This window comes from Symphalangus syndactylus, chromosome 4 (assembly GCF_028878055.3).
Source record: "Symphalangus syndactylus isolate Jambi chromosome 4, NHGRI_mSymSyn1-v2.1_pri, whole genome shotgun sequence".
In the NCBI taxonomy this organism is placed as follows: domain Eukaryota; kingdom Metazoa; phylum Chordata; class Mammalia; order Primates; family Hylobatidae; genus Symphalangus; species Symphalangus syndactylus.
The window spans coordinates 79,655,355-79,676,336 of NC_072426.2; the positions used below are offsets into that span (position 1 = coordinate 79,655,355).

At 43.1% G+C, this 20,982-nt stretch overlaps 1 pseudogene; it reads left to right on the forward strand.

The window, feature by feature from the left end:
- Positions 1 to 4,023: 4,023 nt before the first annotated feature.
- On the forward strand, positions 4,024 to 16,903 carry LOC129480111 (ras suppressor protein 1-like; annotated as a pseudogene).
- Positions 16,904 to 20,982: the final 4,079 nt, after the last annotated feature.

Below are 20,982 nucleotides of genomic sequence, written 5' to 3' on the forward strand. Positions count from 1 at the left end.
CTATTCTTGAGCGGGTTGATTGTTGATTTTGTGAATGTGCATCAACTGTGCAGTGCCGGGTGGCTCATCCTGCTGCAGATATAGCCAATGGCCGTAGATATATGTCCTTTTAGGAGTAAAGCTGTTTTGCTCAGGAAGGGGCTGTGTCAGTGTTTCGCACAGGTGGACTCTGGTTTCTCCAGCTTGTCCAGCAAAGTGGAGGTGCTTCCGGCCAAAGAGAAGTTAATGAGCCCTTCAGGCACTTTGGGCTGCTTGTGGAACCTTCCAGAAACTGTGCTGTGGGAGACGGGGGTGCTGAATTGCCAAGTCTAGGGCTGGCCCATCAGATGGACAAAACTCTTGAATCACATTCAGTTTTTTCAGTTTAAGAGAACTTGAAGGAAAAAAGGTCATGCCAGGTGTGTTAGATGGAACTGCTGCGAAGCCCAGAAGAAACTTTGAGATTTGTCTCTGGGTTGATGTGACCACATCCTTGTCACCTTTCCAAAACACCAGCAGGTGCTCTGGGACGAGAGCATCCCCAGCAGTCCTGTGATCCTGCAGCTAGAGCAAAATGTGACATTGAGGAGCCAGGGAATGTCTGAGTCCTTTGAGACTGTTCCCCCAAACCTAGCAACTGAAGTCTCAAACTTGAAGCAACCATCTTTGGCTACGCAGAAAATGATACTCAATTCTTTGTCAGAAGCAAAGTTCTACATGACTAAGCTTCCTAACTGAGGGCCCCATTTGTTGAATTATTTAAAGCCCTATCATTGATTTTCATAATCCATCTCCTCTTAGAATCCTAGAATGTTAAAACGAGGTGGAAGAGACCTTGGAAATGGTCATAATCTAGCCTTCTTATTTTACAGAGGCCCAGAGAGGTTATGAGTTGAGTAAGGGTACACACAGCACTGTAGGGTCAAGGACCACATTGCTCTTCAGTTTCTTTGGTGTCATAGGTCAGCTGGGGTCATAGGTCAGAAGCTGGACAGATTGATGAAAAAGGAACATTTCAAAGACATGATACGAAATATACTGATGTGCACTATTAGGTTTTAAAATGCTTCTTGCTCATGCATCCTATAGATATCTGGAAAATTCCAATAAAATATTTTGACTGGTAAGATATTGCAGTGGCCTTTTTGAAATAGCTAAAATTGTTCCTGCCATGTATGTATATGATTTAGTCATGACACAATTCATATTGCTAACTGGTTATTTTTTCTGGACAACTAGTTTGGCTGAGAGTAGTTTATTTTCCAAGCACTAGGCCTGTTTCAGTTTATTGACTTTGATACCCTGTCTTTTGTAACTTACTTTCCTTAAATAACATGCCCATCCTACTTTACCCCCAAAGTATTGAGATGCTGTATGTGAAAAGTATGGCACTGTGCACCTAATCAGCATTCTCTAATATTGTTTCAAAGATACCAAAATACCATCCCATCCAGACAGGTCTGCATGTTAATTTCTTTAGATTTTCACTATGGCTGGGGATTAAAAAAAATCTGTATATTTAGGGAGAATGTTAGCTGTGTAATTTTTTTTCTCAACTAGCTTGAATGGAGTCTTAAACAAAAAATTCACATGCTCACCAAAAGGCTGGGAGAGGTTTTGTAAATTGAATATGAGGTTATTGTTTGAGTCCACAAGACAAAGCCCTAAATCACATTTAGCATAATTTGTGGTTTTAAATTGGACTGATTTAGCAAGGAGAGTGAAATAATCTCTCATCCTGTCAAAAAGGTGATACCTTTAGACGAGCATTTAATTCCACTGGCAGAGTAACTTCGGGAAGACAGCAGTAATTCTGCCTGCATTATTCTTGGTTTGTGGCTAAATTGAGATCATAAATTTCTCCTGATTTCACTAACTTTTGTTATTGCTCTTCAAACTCATCAGATGAATGTGCTCTTCAAACTAATCAGATGAAGGCTTAGTGGTAGCTGGAGGGTGGACAGGGGAGGGATGAGGTCTGTGGGCAGCTGCACTGTATATACTTTATGATCTGGGGGGAGAAGATGACATCCAGTGACTTAGAAGACACAGCTTGGTGATTTCCTTTTCCTTTGAGATAGAGTTTCACTCTTGTCACCCAGGCTGGAGTGCAATGGCGTGATCTTGGCTCACTGCAACCTCCACCTCCTGGGTTCAAGCAATTCTCCTGCCTCAGCCTCCCAAGTAGCTGGGATTACTGGCACCTGCCACCATGCCCAGCTAATTTTTGTATTTTGAGTAGAGTCAGGGTTTCACCATGTTGGTCAGGCTAGTCTCGAACTCCTGACCTCAGGTAATCCACCTGCCTCGGCCTCCCAAAGTGCTGGGATTACAGGCGTGAGGCACCACTCCTGGCCCTGGTGGTTTTCTTGATAATCACTTACACAAGGTGAATACCATTCATTTCTACGGAAGTGTTCCATGGACTGTGCACCTAAGAAAGTGCATTTCCATCCATATTGTACAGGTAGGGTTCCTTTGAATTCCTGCAGGTATCCAAAAGGGAGGGTTCTGGAGGAACTTCCAGCTGTCTAGATTACCCCATGAAAACCTGTTCTTTTATTAACAGCCACTTCAGGAGCTCACCCAGGGGCTGCTCACTAGACCACTGCTCCCTGCCCATGTGCCCTAGTTCAGAGTAATCTGTATTCTTCACAGTCCCTTCTTCCAGTGAAAGCGTTTCTTTTACCTTTCACCAAGCCTTTCCTCTAAAAGAAATCAGGTCAGCGATACTGTAGACATTTCAGAAACCTGAAAATGATGACTCAAAACTATAATTAGCAACGTGCCTGTCCCTTTAATTTTGTTCCCCTGGGAGTTATCAATTGGTCTCCTTGAAATGGCTAACTGCTTAAATATTTTAGATGTATGTTTGGCATTTTACACACACCTTTGTACTGGTTCTAATCACAGGTGCTCTTGGGTCTGAGTTTAGGTCTCACTGCAGGCAAGCAGGTTGGTTTTCTGGCCTCCTGGGGCACCCCTGGAGGAAGCAGATGGGATGGGAAGTAAACCTGACTGATATGAGACATCACACTTTTTCGGGCTAGGCTCCAGGCACCTGTTCTTGTTTTTAGTTACCTGGATAGTCTTGGTATCAGAGTTTACATGAACCATGGCCAAGCTTATCATCCATACAAATGTTTGTAGAATGATTGAATAGCAAATGGGATAGATGAATTACAGCCTATGGAAAGTCCTTCTGCTGCCAATTTATAGTTTGTGCTTTTGAGATAAAGATGCCTTTGGCTTTTACATTTGTATTTTCAAGTATATATATACTAGGTAAGGAGGAACCTTTCAGGTCCCCAGTGGTTGATTTTCACCTTTGATCTGCATACTAGTGTTCATAGCATGTTACTGAGTTGACTTTTTTATTTCTATATAATAACAGTATATCGATCTGCTGCTAATCTGATGTAACCTTTGTGTGTGTGTGTATGTGTGTGTGTCTGTATGTATGTGTGGTATTGATCAAGATACATTACTCTAGAGGCCAAAATCAGAAACTAGGGAGATTGAATATTTCATTATTTAAAATTGAGCTAATATAATGCAATGTTAAGAAGACAGCTCTTCAGATACTGGGTTAAACAGCTTCAATGTACATCACCCAGGAAGGGATTTGGAGATTGCTGTCTTTCTTCTGGTGGCAATGCAAGAAAACCGAAAGAAAAAAACAATTGCACTTAAAAGATCGTATATGACAGCTATAAGTATACATGCTTTGTAATATTCACTTTTATAGGCTGCTATGGTACAGAAATTCTCTTTTGTGCATTTTTGCTCTGTTTCCCTCTTCGTTGTCCATTTGAAACAAACTATGCCAAGCACTTAGCTAATGATATACGAAGAGGCATTTCAGTGGCCGCTCAGAAGTGAGAGACTGCTTATGAAAAACCCGTAAAAAGTAAGACCAATAGGTGAATTCGATGGTCCTTTTGGAGTTATATGTTTCTTAGCTTTGAAGAAAAACAAAATGTGCTGCTGCCATCCCTTGCTAGGAGTTCTGTTCCCAGATTCACACTCAGCATTTATGTTTCCATGGCGGTGCCACCAAACACAGCAGAACCGAAGAATTGAAAGTGCTCAACTTTTTAAATAACCAGATCAAGGAGCTGCCAACACAGATCAGCAGGCTCCAAAAACTCAAACACCTGAACCTTGGGTGAGTATCAGTGGAGGGGAAAGGATGGAGAGGAAGAGAGTGGAAGGGGCGTGCTGGGTAGGGCCAGGGGAGGGATTCCATTTACATCATTGCACAGAAGTGGATTTCTAATTTCTTTTTGTGTTTTGTGTTTTTGAAAAAGTTTTATTGTTTTAATATATCCTTTTGGTGGCCTACATTAGTGAATATTTGAGAGCTAATTGAGAAGCTAATAGTTGGCACAATAAGGAAGTTAAATTTTTACTGTATTTTTTGTCCAGTAAAATTTTATCTCAGTTCTGTTGACCAAGAAGGGACTTATTTGCATAGCATGAACTGGCAGACAAATTGTAATATGGTTGATTTTTTTTCTCTCTGTGTTAAATAAGAATAGTTTATAGGCCGGGCGCGGTGGCTCACGCTTGTAATCCCAGCACTTTGGGCGGCCGAGGTGGGCGGATCACGACGTCAGGAGATCGAGACCATGGTGAAACCCCGTCTCTACTAAAAAAAAAAAAAAAAAAAAAAAGAATAGTCTATAAAGCAACTTTGTGCCATGGAGGGAAGAATATATTCCCTAATGCTGCTTCATTCATTTTTGCAATTCTCTGTAGTTGAGAGGTGACAATTCTCTGTCTTTCTTTATGCAAAGGTGAAGAGAGGAGTTTTGATTCAACTGAGGTTGCAGAACCGAGGAGCAGTAAATAATAATAATGATAACCCGTCTTTGTGTATTGCTTTGCAGCACTTGATCCTCTCAACATTTGTGAGGTAGGGAAGGCAGGTTTTAGTGCTTTCATTTTATACAGAGGAAGCCAAGCCTTTTCAAAGGGGCAAAGGGACTGGGTCCTGGTCACCCCTGAGGTTAGTGGCCAAGCTGGGAAGAGAACCCCATGGTTCTGGGTCTAAAGGCTCCATCAGACTCCATTGATATGGTCTGGATCTGTGTCCCCACCAAATCTCATGTGGAATTGTAATCCCCATTGTTGGAGGTGGGGCCTGGTGGGAGGTGATTAGATCATGGGGACCAAATTCTCACATATGGTTTATCACCAACCTCTCTTGGTACTGTCCTTATGATAGTGAGCGAGTTATTGCAAGACCCCTCGTGCTGTCCTTCTCCTGCCATGTAATACACATGCTCCTGCATTGCCTTCCACCAGGAGTAAAAGCTCCCTGAGGCTTCCCCACAAGCAGCAGCTGCCATGCTTCTTATACAGCCGGTAGAATCATGAGTCAGTAAAACCTCTTTTCTTGTAAGTTGCCCAGACTCAGGCATTCTTTTATAGCAATGGGAGAACAGACGAATACATCCATAGACCCTAACCAGAACTGCAGCATCAGAATTCCATCTTCATTGGCACAGCTATTAGGTGAAACTGCCCACTCATGCTTCAGTCTCTGTGCAAAGTCGTGTATATTCATGAAATTGTAGCCACTAAATACTTTGGTTAAGTTAGTGATTGACGTGGAGTAGCAATGGATGCTGGCCAGATATTTGCCAATTTTTTTTAATTTTTATTTTTGAGATGGAGTCTTGCTTTGTCACCAGACTGGAGTGCAGTGATGCGATCTCAGCTCACTGCAACCTCTGCCTCCCAGGTTCAAGAGATTGTCCTGTCTCAGCCTCCCGAGTAGCTGGGACTACAGGCTCACACCACCACGCCCAGCTAATTTTTGTATTTTTAGTATAGACAGGGTTTTACCATGTTGGCCAGGATGATCTCGATCGATCTCTTGACCTCATGATCCACCCGCCTCGGCCTCCCAAAGTGCTGGGATTGTAGGCGTGAGCCACCGCACCCAGCCACAAATGACATATTTAAACACTCACAGCACTGCCTGCCTGGGGCCTGGGAGTTGTCAGTTCTTTGGCATTGTTGAGTATAAAGTGTGAGGCAAGGGGCTGTAAGGTCAGAGGTCAGGCTAGACAGGGAATTCTGGATATCTGCTGTTCAGTGAATGAGGATTTACCAAGTTCCCAATCGTGTACTAAGCATTGTTATAGCTGGTGGCCATCCAGCCCTGAGGGAGCTTCCATCACAGTTGAGGAAACCAACTATAAACAAATAAATGTTTATAATAAGGGCAGGGAGTCAAAAGTGCTAATGAAAGGCCTCTGTGCTAAATAAACAAGCTCCTCCTGGGCATGGTGGCTCATGCCTGTAGTCTCAGTGTGTGCGGAATTGGTGGGTTCTCAGTCTCACTGACTTCAAGAATGAAGCCGCAGACCCTCTCGGTGAGTGTTACAGTTCTAAAGGTGGCGTGTCCGGAGTTTGTTCCTTCTGATGTTCAGATGTGTTTGGAGTTTCTTCCTTCTGGTGGGTTCGTGGTCTCGCTGGCTCAGGAGTGAAGCTGCAGACCTTGGCACTGAGTGTTACAGCTCTTAAGGCGGCACGTCTGGAGTTGTTCATTCCTCCCGGTGGGCTCGTGGTCTCGCTGGCTTCAGGAGGGAAGCTGCAGACCTTCGCGGTGAGTATTATAGCTCATAAAAGCAGTGTGGACCCAAAGAGTGAGCAGTAGCAAGATTTATTGCAAAGAGCGAAAGAACAAACCTTCCACGCCGTGGAAGGAGACCCGAGCGGGTTGCCACTGCTGGGTCGGTCAGCCTGCTTTTATTCTCTTATTTGGCCCCACCCACGTCCTGCTGATTGGTAGAGCCAAGTGGTCTGTTTTGACAGGGCACTGATTGGTGCGTTTACCATCCCTGAGCTAGACATAAAAGTCCTCCACGTCCCCATCAGATCAGTTAGATACAGAGTGTCAACACAAAGGTTCTCCAAGGCCCCACCACAGCAGCCAGACATGGAGTGTTGATTGGTGCATCCACAAACTTCGAGCTAGACACAGGGTGCTGATTGATGTATTCACAATCCCTGAGCTAGACACAAGGGTTCTCCACATCTCCACCAGACTCAGGAGCCCAGCTGGCTTCACCCAGAGGATCCTGCACTGGGGCTGCAGGTGGAGCTGCCCGCCAGTCCCGCGCCGTGCGCTCGCACTCCTCAGCCCTTGGGTGGTCAATGGGACCGGGCGCCTTGGAGCAAGGGGTGGCGCCCGTCGGGGAGGCTCGGGCGCACAGGAGCCCAAGAGGGGGTGGGAGGTCCAGGCATGGCGGGCTGCAGGTCCCGAGCCCTGCCCCGCCGGAAGGCAGCCAAGGTCCAGCGAGAAATCGAGCGCAGCGCCAGTGGGCTGGCACTGCTGGGGGACCCAGCATACCCTCCGCATCCGCTGGCCCGGGTGCTAAGCCCCTCAATGCCCGGGGCCAGCAGGGCCGGCCGGCTGCTCCGAGTGAGGGGCCCGCCAAGCCCATCCCCACCCGGAACTCCAGCGGGCCCGCAAGCGCGGCGCGCAGCCCCGGTTCCCGCTCGCGCCTCTCCCCGCACACTCCCTGCAAGCCGAGGGAGCCGGCTCCCGCCTTGGCCAGCCCAGAAAGGGGCTCCCACAGTGCAGCGGTGGGCCGAAGGGCTCCTCAAGTGCCACCAAAGTGGGAGCCCAGGCAGAGGAGGCGCCGAGAGCGAGCGAGAGCTGTGAGGACTGCCAGCATGCTGTCACCTCTCATCAGCACTTTGGGAGGCTGAGGCTAGAGGGTCAGCTGAGGCCAGGAGTTCAAGAACAGCCTTGTCCAGATGGTGAAACCTCGTCTCTACTAAAAATACAAAAATTAGCTAAGTGTGGTGGCACTCACCTATAATCCCAGCTATTCTGCGCAGGAGGCTAAGGCAGGAGAGACATCTGAACCCAGGAGGCAGAGGTTTCAGTGAGCTGAGATCGTACCACTGCACTCCAGCTATGTGACAGAGTGATACTCCATCTCAAAAATAAATACATGCATACATAAATAAATAAATGAACTCCAATTTTATCATGCTGACCATCCAGAAATTTGCATAGCTGAGTAGTGGATATGAGATATGAAAGATCAGTGTGGAGAAGAGGGTGGACGGAGGGAAACTAGAGGTTAGGAGACCAGTAAGAACATGAGCTTCATGTCCCATGTAACTAGGACAGTGACAGTGGAGGCAGGGAGGGATTTTATATGAAAAATACACAGGTGGTAACATTGACAGACAGTAACTGAGAGGGATGGAATGATACCTACATTTCTGTGTTGGACAGCTGAAAAACAGAACTGATGGAGACAGGTTTGGGAAGAAAATAATAAGCTCAGGTTTTGTTCTGTTTTGTTTGAGGTACCATAGGACAGAGCCGTAAACTTTTCTTTTTTTTTTTTTTAGACAGAGTTTTGCTCTTGTTGCCCAGGCTCCAGTGCAATGGCACAATCTCGGCTCACTGCAAACTCCATCTCCCGGGTTCAAGCAATTCTTCTGCCTCAGCCTCCCGAGTAACTGGGATTACAGGCGTGCACCACCACGTCCAGCTACTTTTGTATTTTTAGTAGAGATGCCGTTTTACCATGTTGGTCAGGCTGATCTCGAACTCCTGACCTCAGGTGATCCACCTGCCTCAGCCTCCCAAAGTGCTGGGATTACAGGCGTGAGCCACCGCACTCAGCCCTAAACTTTTCTTTTTCAATGAATGCATCTTAGTTGCCTTCTTGTTCTCTTTGGAGTTGTTTGCATTTTGGGCTGTTGGTGCTTTATTGATTGTGTAAAGCTTTTTGTATTTAATTACATACCTACATAGAAGGAGTTGTCAAAGTTTGAAGAAAACCTCCCAGTTCTTTGGGAAAGGAGCTAAGATGGGTTTCACTAAAGGATACCTCTGTCCTCAAATGGCGTAAAGAATTATACTCACACAGTAAGGCAAGTTATAGGGAGGACTCCTTATTCTAAGGAGCCAGGGTGAAAGCATACACGTGGGAGATCACAAAACGGAGCAGGGAAGCCACTTGTATGCATGATCCAAAAGGCACCCTCAATAAGAATTTGCTTTCAAAGTTTTATATAGTACTTGCAGTTTATTCTGTTGATTGTAAGACATGAGAGAATTTTAGGCCACCTGAACAAATAAAAGAAAGTTTAGTTCTGTTCTTAATTCCTTAAATGCAGTTTATTTCATAGAGTTATTTTCCAAAAAATATGAAGCCACATAGGTTCCCATGTTGATGATTATTTCTAGGATAACTTCACTGCAGGACCACTGTGCCCAACTATTCGGGAATAACGTTTGACCTCGTTTGTTGCTAGAGCTTGTCTCATGAACACATAGAAGTTTTTATTAAGTACCATATTGGGTATTTACGGATTTGGATTATTTATTTATTTATCTATTGAGACAGGGTCTCGCTCTGTCTCCCAGGCTGGAGTGCAGTGGTGTGATCTCCGCTCACTACAACCTATGCCTCCTGGGCTCAAGTGATCCTCCCACCTCAGCCTCCTGAGTAGCTGGGACCACAGGTACGTGCCACCACACGTGGCTAATTTTTGTAGTTTTTTTGTAGAGACAGGATTTTGCCATGTTGCCCAGGCTGGTCTTGGGCTCCTGAGCTCAAGCAATCTGCCTGTGTTGGCCTCCCAAAGTGCTGGGATTACAGACGTGAGCCACCGGGCTCGGCCTGGATTTTTTTTTTTTTAATTTTTATTTTTGATAACTGTGTGAGTAGGTCACTGTGGAGGTGAGAAAAATTAGTGCCTTTAGCCAAGAAGGTTTTATTGAAGCTGGAGGTGCTCACGACAACCTGCAGAGAAGAAACTGCTCTGAAAAGGAGTCATTAGTACAGACCTTTCTGGGGCTTTAGAAGAGAAGGAAAAAAGATGCTGAATAGCCTTAGACCCCCTGGTTTTAAAAATTTCTCCATCATATGCAGACATTTGCCCACTTCCAACATGCATTTGAAAAATCTTCTCATGCAAACAAAGAATTGATACCACCTGGCATAGCTGAGACCTGCAAAGCTTTATGTTTCAACACCTGAAGTCACCTGAGATTAAGCAAGTGTGGCACAAATAGTAAAACCACACTTGATAGTTTGGACTATCCAAAGTGGCTTGTCAAGAGGTGAGCTTGCTCACTTAGGGCTGATTCAGAATTTTCTCTCAAACTTTTTGAAAAATAATTCTAGCAACAGCTCTCATTTCCTGAGAAGCCATGTGTGAGCCATGGATCGGGTGTTGGGTGCTTCACATATTTTCTCTCTCATCCTCCCAGTGATCCTGCCCTGAAGATGTTGTCAGCCTTATTTTATAGTTGAGGAAATTCAGTCTCAGAGAAGCTGAGTAACTTGGTCAAGGTCACACAGCTAGCAAGTGCTGGAGCCAGACTCCTCACCTAGCTGTCTCCTACCTTACAGCTCCATTCTTTTCCTACTCCCACTGTAACCTCTCATGGAAACCTTGATTGCCAGCAGTGTCAGAGTGGGGCCCTGAGCATGGAATTCCTACATGTGGAAATGTAGATGGATGGAGATGGATGTTAGCGCCTGCTGGGGGGAAAGGGGACAGCCAGCATGTTCCAGCCTTCATTCTGCAGAGAGAGATGCCACCAGGTCACCATGCACATGGTCTGGCCTCCGAAGAGGCGGCCAGAAGTCTCTGCCGTTCCTTGCCCACTTTGTAGCTGGGGCCGTTGCTAGGAGTCTTCTGAAGTTTCAGCATTTGTTTAAGGGCTTTCTTTCTGCCCCCCATGGTGGTGTGCCTACTACTGTTACATACTGCTGTCAGCTGCACATGGGACTCTGCTGTGTTCCTTACACGTTGTAGGTATTGGTTTGTCACTCAAAGGAAAAAGGAACCTTCAATTAAGTAGATTCTTGCCACCAAGAGGTGGAGGGCCTCCAGGCTTTCTCTGGGCTGGAGATTGAATGGGAGTTCTCTCTCAGGTGAGATGCCTCTTCCCTCTAAGCCTGTCTAACTGTGGATTTCCTATACCTAATATTTGCAAAAGTGTATTTCTTTATTTGCAGAGAAAAATGTTAAGGAATCAACAGTTTTCAAAAATGGATAATTTAAAGCAGTGTTTAAAGACAGAAGCACCTAGTGTATGCTTCTCTACCTTCCTTTCTGTCTCTGACTTGCAATTCTTCTCAGAATCCTTGCATAGGAGCCCAAGGGTCTGGAGCGGCTTTGGCCTCTGTGAGGTACAGGGTGCTTCCAGACACATGTCACCTTCATCAGTCACTTCTGAAGTCTTTGCTCCTTACTCTCTCTTAGGCTGTTTTTTCATCTCAAGATAGCACTAATTACAAGCTCCATCTTGCCTGTATTACAAGGTAATACATCAAGCAAAGTACTTACCATAATATGCTTCACAAATCGTGACTTCATGTAGAATATTCATTGTTGCTGTCATGGCAGTAGATAGTTGTGGAGGTAGTTTTGCTGCGTGTAGTCTGTCTGGGTCGTTTTCCGGCTGAGAGGGGGAACTCACGTTTCCATTTTGGTTTCCCCCTCTGCTCTCTGCTGTTTCTGGTGAGGCCCGCTTGGTAGGACTGGACCGAGCTGGATCTGTTATGAGAAGCATCGATGACTAGAATGATTTTTATTGTCACAGTTCCTTCCATCTTTCAATATCTGTCAACTTATATTTTTTTTTAATTGGCTTTTAAGTATGCTCAAAGGGAACTGCATTAAGAAAAATAAGGGGCTTAAAGAAAAGGATAAAAGATAGTGTAGAAAAAAATTCCCTTAACATCACACACTGGGGCCTGTCAGGAGGTGAGGGGCTGAGGGAGGGATAGCATTAGGAGAAATACCTAATGTAAATGACGAGTTGATGGTTGCAGCAAACCAGCATGGCACATGTATACTTATGTAACAAACCTGCATGTTGTGCATATGTACCTTAGAACTTAAAGTATAATTTAAAAAAAGAAAAAAATTCCCTTAGACTTCATTGGAGACACACACACACACACACACAAACACGCACACACACCCACACACACACCACAAACACATACTGTGTAAACACACACACCACCACACCCCCACACACACCGCATACACATACCACACCATACCACATCCATACCCCCCCACACACACCACACACATACAACACACACCACCACACCCTCCACACACACCACACCACACACACACCCCACACCCACCCACACACCACACACACACCACACCCCCTCCACACACCACACACACAGCACACCCCCCACACCACCATACCACACACACACCACACCCCCCCACACCACACAGAACACCCCCATACACACACACACACATAACACTACACACAACACCACATACACACCCACACACACTACATACCCCTGCATACGCCCACACACAATTCATCCTTCAGCAACACATGGGTGGAGGGAGCACCACACTGCCCCATGCAGTTGAAAATCCACACATAACTTTTGACTCTGAATAAACTTAAGTACTAATAGCCTACAGTTGTCCGGAAGCCTTACCAAAACATAAATGCCGATTAACACGTATTTTGTGTGTTATATGTATTCTATTCTGCATTCTTACAATAAAGTAAGCTAAGGAATAGAAAATGTTATTAGGAAAGTCATAAGGAAAACAAAGTGCATTTACTGTTCTTCAAGCGGAAGTGGATCATCTTAAAGGTCTTCATCCTCTTCTTCATGTTGAGTGGGCTGAGGAGCAAGAGGAGGGTTGGTCTTCTTGTCTCAGGGGTAGCAGAGGCAGAAGAAAAATGTCCATGTGTCATTGGACCCAGGCAGTTCAAACCCATGTTGCTCAAGAGTCAATTGCACGGTTTAAAAATTTTTTAAGTTGTGATAAAATACATATAAAATGTACTGTCTGGCTGGGTGCAGTAGCTCACGCCTATAATCCCAGCACTTTGGGAGGCTGAGGCAGGTGGATCACGAGGTCAAGAGATCGAGACCATCCTGGCCAACATGGTGAAACCTTTCTCTTACTAAAAATGCAAAAATTAGCCGGGCATGGTGGCACATGCCTACAGTCCCAATTACTCAGGAGGCTGAGGCAAGAGAATCGCTTGAACCAGGGGCTGGAGGTTGCAATGAGCTGAGATCTCACCACTGCACTCCAGCCTGGGCAACAGAGCAAGACTCCATCTCAAGAAAAAAAAAATTACTGTCTTTGTAGTATACAGTTCAATGGTGTTAAGCGTATTCACATTGTTGTTTAGACAACCTGCAGAATTTTTCTCATCTTGCAAACCTGAATCCTACACCCACTGAAAAACATCTCTCCATTGTCCCTCCCTCCAGCCGCTAGCCATCACCATTCTTATTGAAGATAACTTTGAATTTTAACAGTTGTAGAAAAAAAAAACCATGATTTTCCCTCCTAAAAGGAATAAAGGAAATGAAATAAAGCAAAAGTCTGAAAACTACAAAGCTTCATGTGTATAGTTTGAGATATTATCACTACATTCATAAGGAAGTTTTTCTTTACAAGGACAGATATTTTGTGATGGTTTGAATTTTTGTGTAAAACAGTGGTTCAATTTCACCATTGGAGAAAAATGACAATGAAGAAATTTCCAAATGTTTCAGGAACATATAAGCTCTCTAAAATTATTAGTTTAAATAGGACAACATACCACATCATCTCACTTATATGTGGAATGTAAAAAAGTAAACCTCATCGAAACAGGGAATAAAATGGTTACCAGACGCTGGAAGGAGAGGGAAATTACAGAGATGTTAGCCAAAGGACGTGAAATTTTAGTTAGACAGGAGAAGTAAGTTCAAGAGATGGATTGTACATCATGGTGACTGCAGTCAATAACAATATGTAGCATATTTGAAAATTGCTAAGAGAGTGAATTTTAAGTGTTCTCACCACAAAAGACAAAAAAATGACCAGCATATGATACGAGGCAATGCGTATATTAAATAGTGTGATTTAAGCCATCCCACGATGGATTATACATATATCAGAAGTATCACGTTGTACACCGTAGGTATGTACAATCTTCATTTGTCAATGTAAATATTAAATAAATGCTTTCTATAATTAAAAAAATAGGATGGGTGTGGTGGCTCACGTCTATGATCCCAGCATTCTAGGAGGCCAAGGTGGGAGGATGGCTTGAGCTCAGGAGTTTGAGACCAGCCTGGGCAACATGGCAAAAACCAATCTCTGCAAAAAACACAAACATTAGTGAGGTCTGATGGTGTGCACCTGTGGTCCCAGCTACTTGGGAGGCTGAAGTGGAAGGATTGCTTGAGCCAATGGAGGTCAAGGCTGCAGTGAGCCAAGACTGTGCCACTGCCCTCCAGTCTGGGCAACAGAGCAAGGCCCTATCTCAAAAAAAAAAATAAAAATAAAGTATAAAGTGACTCTAGGATCGTGGCACTCTCTTACACTTTCAGCCTATGAAACAAAGGTGCCTTTGATAATCTATATAAATGTGTCTTTGGTGTCCTGATGTAGATTTTTGTCCCCCTGCAACAGCATGAACAGGCTGAACACTTCACCACAAGGCTTTGGCTCCCTGCCAGCTCTTGAGGTTCTGGACTTGACTTACAACAACTTGAATGAAAATTCTCTTCCTTGAAACTTCTTCTACCTGAGTAAGAAACTTTCAGTTCCATAAATCTCCTCAACACTATACTTTGCATTCTAAGAGTAAAATTTACTTGCCAGGACCTAAACTCCAAGAGCAATTATTGGACAGAGATAATTTTTTCTTTAGAGACTCCTTTTGAATATTCCTTCGTAGCTCAGCAGTATGTGCATTTGATATATCGTTATGTGACACCATTGGGCTGAAGTGGACTTAGTAATGTCATATTAACATTCTGAGAGAGATTATATACCTAAATGAGATCAAGCCTCACATTTAGCTAAGAGACTTGACTTTCTTTTTAAATAGCATGCCAAAAAAAAATCCTCCCATGGTGGTATTAATTCTTTGTACGATATTTGCCCAGGATGTCCCAATCAATTATTTATAAACAATATTTATTAATAAACCACTAAGGGAATTTTTAAATTTTCCAGCCAGGATTCTTATTTTCAGCCTTTTAAAAAGTACTCCTATTGACCTATTTATCCAGTACACAGGCATTAAGAAATTATTGGCCACAGGTGAACACACCTTATTCTTTTATATGCCAACAAATTTCTTGCTGAAGATGCTTTTGAAAATTAAAAACTGATTTCTTCTGGGAACTCATGCACTATTTCAGACAAGGTTTGCTTCTCTTAAATGAGTGTTCTATTTCTTCAGTTAGTAACTTATATGGCATTCAGAAAATCTGAATTTTCTGAACTGGTCTCTAAAATTTCACTTTTTACCTTATATACATTCTCTCTCTATGACTTTCTTAAGCACATGAAACCAACTGTAAAATATTTTCTTGGGTGGTGGAGCACCTGTTTTTATTATGTTATATTAACATACAGTTCTGGAGTCTGAGCTCCAAAGATCACTTGAGGCTAGGAGTTTAAGACCAGCCTGGGTGACATAGAGAGACCCTGTCTCTAGAAACAAAAATTAAAAAATTAACCAGACATAGTAGCATGTGCCTGTAATCTTAGCTAATTGGGAGGCCAAGGTAGGAAGATTGCTTGAGGCCAGGAATTTGAGGCTGCAGTGACCACTGCACTCCAGTCTGGGTGACAGAACGAGACTCTGTCTCTAAAAAATAAATACTGATAAACAAAACATACATCTAATTATAGTCAGCTTTTTTGGTTGAGGATAAACAGATGCTTTAGAATTTTAGCCTTCAATAGTTTGGAATCGTATTATCATTGTGTAGTAATTGTGAACAAATTTCTGACTACTGATATTCTGCTTAAGTTAGGATTTACTCTGTTAACTTCACGCCATTATTTTAGCCCCTTTGTCTTCATTTACTTTTGTCCTTAAGGCTGTAGAAACAAGTAGTAATAATTAGTCAGATTATGGAACTGATGAGCTGTGGTTATAGCCTCCATCACCAGAAAGCCTTTCGTTAATTTTTAACACAGTGCTATTTACATAGGAAAAGGTCTATTTTAACAGTTGTATTCCCTTGAAAGAACCTTTTTGCCCTAGGTATCCATAAAAGTGGCACAGTAGTTTTCTTTGTTTTACTTTGGATGCAAATGGAGAAATAAATGTGAATCAAAAGTAATCTGTGAGAAAAATAGCAATCTTTCTTGAAAATGTGTTGAAACTCTGTGCCCCAAAATGCTAGTGCCTACGTTGTTAATTGTATCAGTCCTCTTGGATATAGATGTTTTCCTGGACACACCAGCTACACAATAAGCCAGTAAATCTAAGTTTGACCTGCTTGTTATTATTGGGAGCCCTAAGTATGTCAAAGGCTTTTCACCAAGCCAGGATTATTAATCAAAGCTGACTCCCTTGTATTGATCAGACCTCAAATGTTTGGGTTCCATGCCATCCTGTTTATGTATTGCTGTTTAATTTGCAGCCACCCTGTGTGCACTCTGTCTAAGTGACAACGATTTTGAAATCCTGCCACCAGGTATTGGGAAGCTCACAAAGTTGCACATAGTAAGTTATCTAAATTCTATCTAATTCACTGCTGCAGCCTTGTAGGGGTAGAATCAAGTCAATCTGAGCAGGAGTCAGGTTTGTTTTGCAGGAATAAACCACTACTTCTGATAGTGTTTCTTGATTATCCACCGGCGCTTGTAAATAAATGGAAAGGACTGAGCTGTAGTAGAAGAGAGGACATGGAGGAGGATGAGAGTTTCTGTGGAGCACCTTTTAATGTGAAAATGTGTTGACAACTCCTTGTTTTCTTTTGTTTAGCTCAGCAATAGGGATAACAACCTGATCTCACTGCCTAAGGAAATCGGGGCGCTTACCCAGCTTAAAGAGTTCCACATTCAGGGGAACCACCTCACTGTTCTACCCCCAGAATTAGATAAGGTTTCTGATGAATGAACGTAGTTCTGGGTTTCATGAATAACAGTTATCCTAATGTAGCAATCCTGAACAACCTCTCTCCTCTTCTTGGCAACTACTCTCCACCTAGACACCCGGTTCTGATCATTTGAGAACCATGTGTCATTGACCAGAGTTCAGCTGTTATAGGTTTGACCTTCCCCAATGCTGTGTTCTGCAGCTGTAGTGTCCAGTGTCTTAGAAACTGCTGATGAAAGATGACCCTGCTCAGCTCCCTGCATGATGTAGTGGAAAAAGCATGGGGTTAGTAGTAAGAGCCTTATGCATGGCTCCTCATTGACTAGCTGGGTAAGCTTTCTGGGTCTTGGTTGTTATTAATAACTTTATCTAAGTATCACTCTTATTTTTTAACCCCTTACTTTTTTATTGACCTAGAAAAACTTTTAGCAAAGAATTAAATTAGTTGTTATGGCTACTTGAAGATGTTGATACCTCTCCTGGTCGTGAATTTGCCTCTCTCCTGATCCCATTTCTAGTAGGAATTGTTAAATATGTTCTTGCTGGGAATGGGTCCTACTTCTGGCCACTGAATCCTAATCCTCTAACAAGTCATTCCTATTTCCAGAGTAGGTTTATGTCCCCCACCAGAAATAACCTCCAAGCCAGTCATTCTGTTACTGCTTCATTCCACTGCAAAAGGTTCACAAGTTCCCTTATCTTTTCTTGTGCAGACCTTCGATAGCCTCTAATTTATTTAATCCTTTGAACCACATTGTTTTCTCAAACTGCAATTATTTGCTTTTCTGCCCCAAAATACCATCATTTTTAAGAAACACATTAAGGAAGCAGTTCTTTAAACAAGTCTGGCAGTTTGAAGAGGCCATTTGTTAGAAATTAGAATGCAAGCACCAGGAGGGCAGGGGCATTTTCACATTTGTTCCCTGGGGTGCAGTACTTGCTCAGAAAACATTGACTGAATGAATGAAAGAAGCAAGGACCTTGGATGGCAGGAGGTTAGGAAGGTTATGAGCAGGCTGATGGGGCTAATGGTTATACATAGGAAGACTGAGACACAGAGCACACCCATCAGCACAGAGAGTTCTGTTGGCAGCCTTATTAGTCTAAAGGGAAGGCAGTCATGTGATTTCGTGGAACAGATGGAAAGTCCCGCCTCCTCCCTTCCCATTTCCCTTAACTCTCTTGTTAGTGTTAAAAGACCAGAGGTTTATTTAATTATTTTTAAGGGCTGAGGAGCAACTCAACATTTCTCTTTACTGAGTTGCAAGCAGTCAAGTTTTGTTTTGGGAGCAGGGTTACAGAATCAAGAAACGCTTTTTGCAAACAATTTCAAGGCAAAAAACTTCTTGTCAAAGGAGACATCTTGGGCTGGACATGGTGGCTCCCACTTGTAATCTCAGCACTTTGGGAGGCCGAAGTGGGTGGGTTGCTTGAGCCCAGGAGTTTGAGACCAGCCTGGGCAACATGGTGAAACCCCATCTCTATAAAAAGTACAAAAAATTAGCTGGGCATTGTGGTGCATGCCTGTAGTCCCAGCTACTCAGGAGGCTGAGGTGAGAGGATCACCTAAGCCTGGGAGGTCAAAGCTGCAGTGAGCCACGATTGTGCCACTGCATTCCAGCCTGGGTGACAGAACAAGACCCTGTTGAAAGGGGAAAAAAAAGAGAGAGAGATCTTGCACAGTGGTTAATAACCACAGATGTTATTATTAGTAACAGCTGGGGAGCTTCTACAGAACTCAAATACTTGCTTCTTCCCCAGCCTACTAAATCAGGATCTCCATGTGTGAGGTGAATTCTTGTGTAACTTGGTGTAAAGCTTACTTAATGCCTCTGACATGTGTCCTTGGTTAGCACGGTTAGTAGAAACAGAAAAATAAATGTATATTTTGATGTCATTTGATCTTATTTCATTTTTCAAGCAGTGAAGCAACATAAGATATTAGATTAAACAATTATTTTATCAGACAGTAATTTGCCACAAAAATGTCTAGTTGAACCTACACATGCCTATTTATGTATTTTAAAATGTTACTCATTTTGCTTATCTTATTTATGTACTATATGAGGTCATCTTTGTTCAACATTTCTGTTAAGCTTTCCATTAACAAATCATGTATATTTTTATTCAGGTGTAGAATTGAGGGCGAAGGCTTTAAATGACTTCATTTTTGCCAGCCATATGTAGAAAAGCTTAATCTTAACATTTGCCTGATAGCAGGTTTTCCCGATTATAGGCAAACACTTAGTTGTAAGTAAATGATAAACCTTTAGAAGTCACTGTCACAAGCTAAACTCAAGATGAAGACAAATGTACTATTTATTTTTGAATGGTGTTTTTTTAAAAAGTCAACGTTAATATAATACTAATATAGAACAGCTATTATAATAATAGGTAGTATGTATTAAGGCCTGGAATTGCAAGGCACAAAGATAAGTGTTTTTCCTGCAATATCACCTACAATTATCATAAGAATTATAAGCAGACTTTTAAGAGGTGAGTACATTGAGGTGTAGAGAGGGTTGGTGACATGTCTGTGGGGGACACAGCTAGTCACAGAGGTGAGATTTGAACCTGGCAGTCCCTCCTCTGGGTCCAGCTTCCTGATCATGGTGAGGTCCTCTTTCCCACCCATATGCTGGTAAAAGGATTCCTAGAAATGCAGTTTTCAAGTTTGAACAAAACACAACCCCGGCACACCCCCACGAAACAGCAGGCAGAGAGATGTTGCTGGATGGTGAGTTGGCATGGGCTTTACCAATGTGTGAGCAAGGCTAGCATAACACTTTGCAAAATGCAGCTGAGATGGCCTCTGGAAGACAAATTGCTGTCCCATTCCAAGTCAGTTGCATTGTCCCCATGTCTCTTTCCCCTCAACAAACATGACCCCTGATAGGAACATCTTTTGTTTCTTTGTGTCCCCAGCACCTGAAGTGACCATCTGGATGCTGCTCTGGGCTGGCTGATGGGCAGTACCAGGCGCTGATGATGCGCATGAAGCTTATGCTGCAGGTTTGCTTCTGGGGGTGTTTTAAAGCATGGGTGATGCTATCTCCCTGTATATTTTTTACATATCTGAATATACAAGATAAATGCTTTTGAGATTTCTGTGAAATTTCCTTTCATAATAAATCCAGACTTTATTAACTTGTAACCTTTTTGGTACTCGTATTTCACCCAAGCAACAGAATCCAGATGAGTTCTGATTTGTCAGATCTGAGAACATGCAGGGACACAGCAAAATAAAGTCAGGGGCTTAGCTGGAGTTTTAATATGTGACTGTATTACTTTCCCTTTATTGTATGCCTTTGAATAAGCTACTTAAACCGTTATGTCTGATTTCTAGGAGTAAAGCACTTGCTTTCATATTAGTCTATATACTTATCAAAAATGAGATGTAAGTTGAGTCTCTCACGTACCCATTCATTCATTTATTTTTTCAGGTTAAGTTCCTACTTTAGGGCAGATCTTTGAGTCCAAGGAACTTGCTTTTCCGGTAAAGTAAGATTCACTTATTCAACAACTGTTTGTTGAGCCCCTGGTATTTGCTAAGGATTATGACAAGAGACAGAACACCCATTATTGATGATGTTATAGTGGGAGAGGACAGAAGAGAGAAAGAGAAAGAGAGAATATGAATGACAGACACGTGATATTAAGAGCTCTGGGAAAAAATTGAGCATGGAAGGGAGTGTCCAGCTGAGGAAGGGTAATCAGAGAAACCCTCACTCATAGGGTGGTGCCCTCTATGCAGAGACTTAAAGGAAGGAGGGAGGTCTCCTGATAGAGAGAACAGTAAGTGCAAACGTCCTGGGTGGGCTTGTGTTGAGGAAGAGCAAGGCCGGTGTAGCTGGAATAGAGTGAGTGAAGGGGAGAGAGTTGCAACCAATGAGCTTATACAGGAAGTGGGGTCTGGTTCACATGAGAACTAGTAGGACATTGTCAGAACTTGGGCTTTTACTCTGTGTGAAATGGACACCCCCACAAATGCTCCCATCCTAATCACCAGAATATGAAAATCTGTATTGGTGGAACCCACCCCCAATATTTCAACATAGGTTCTTTCTATTTTCCATAAGTGTCGGCTGGCTGAGAAATAA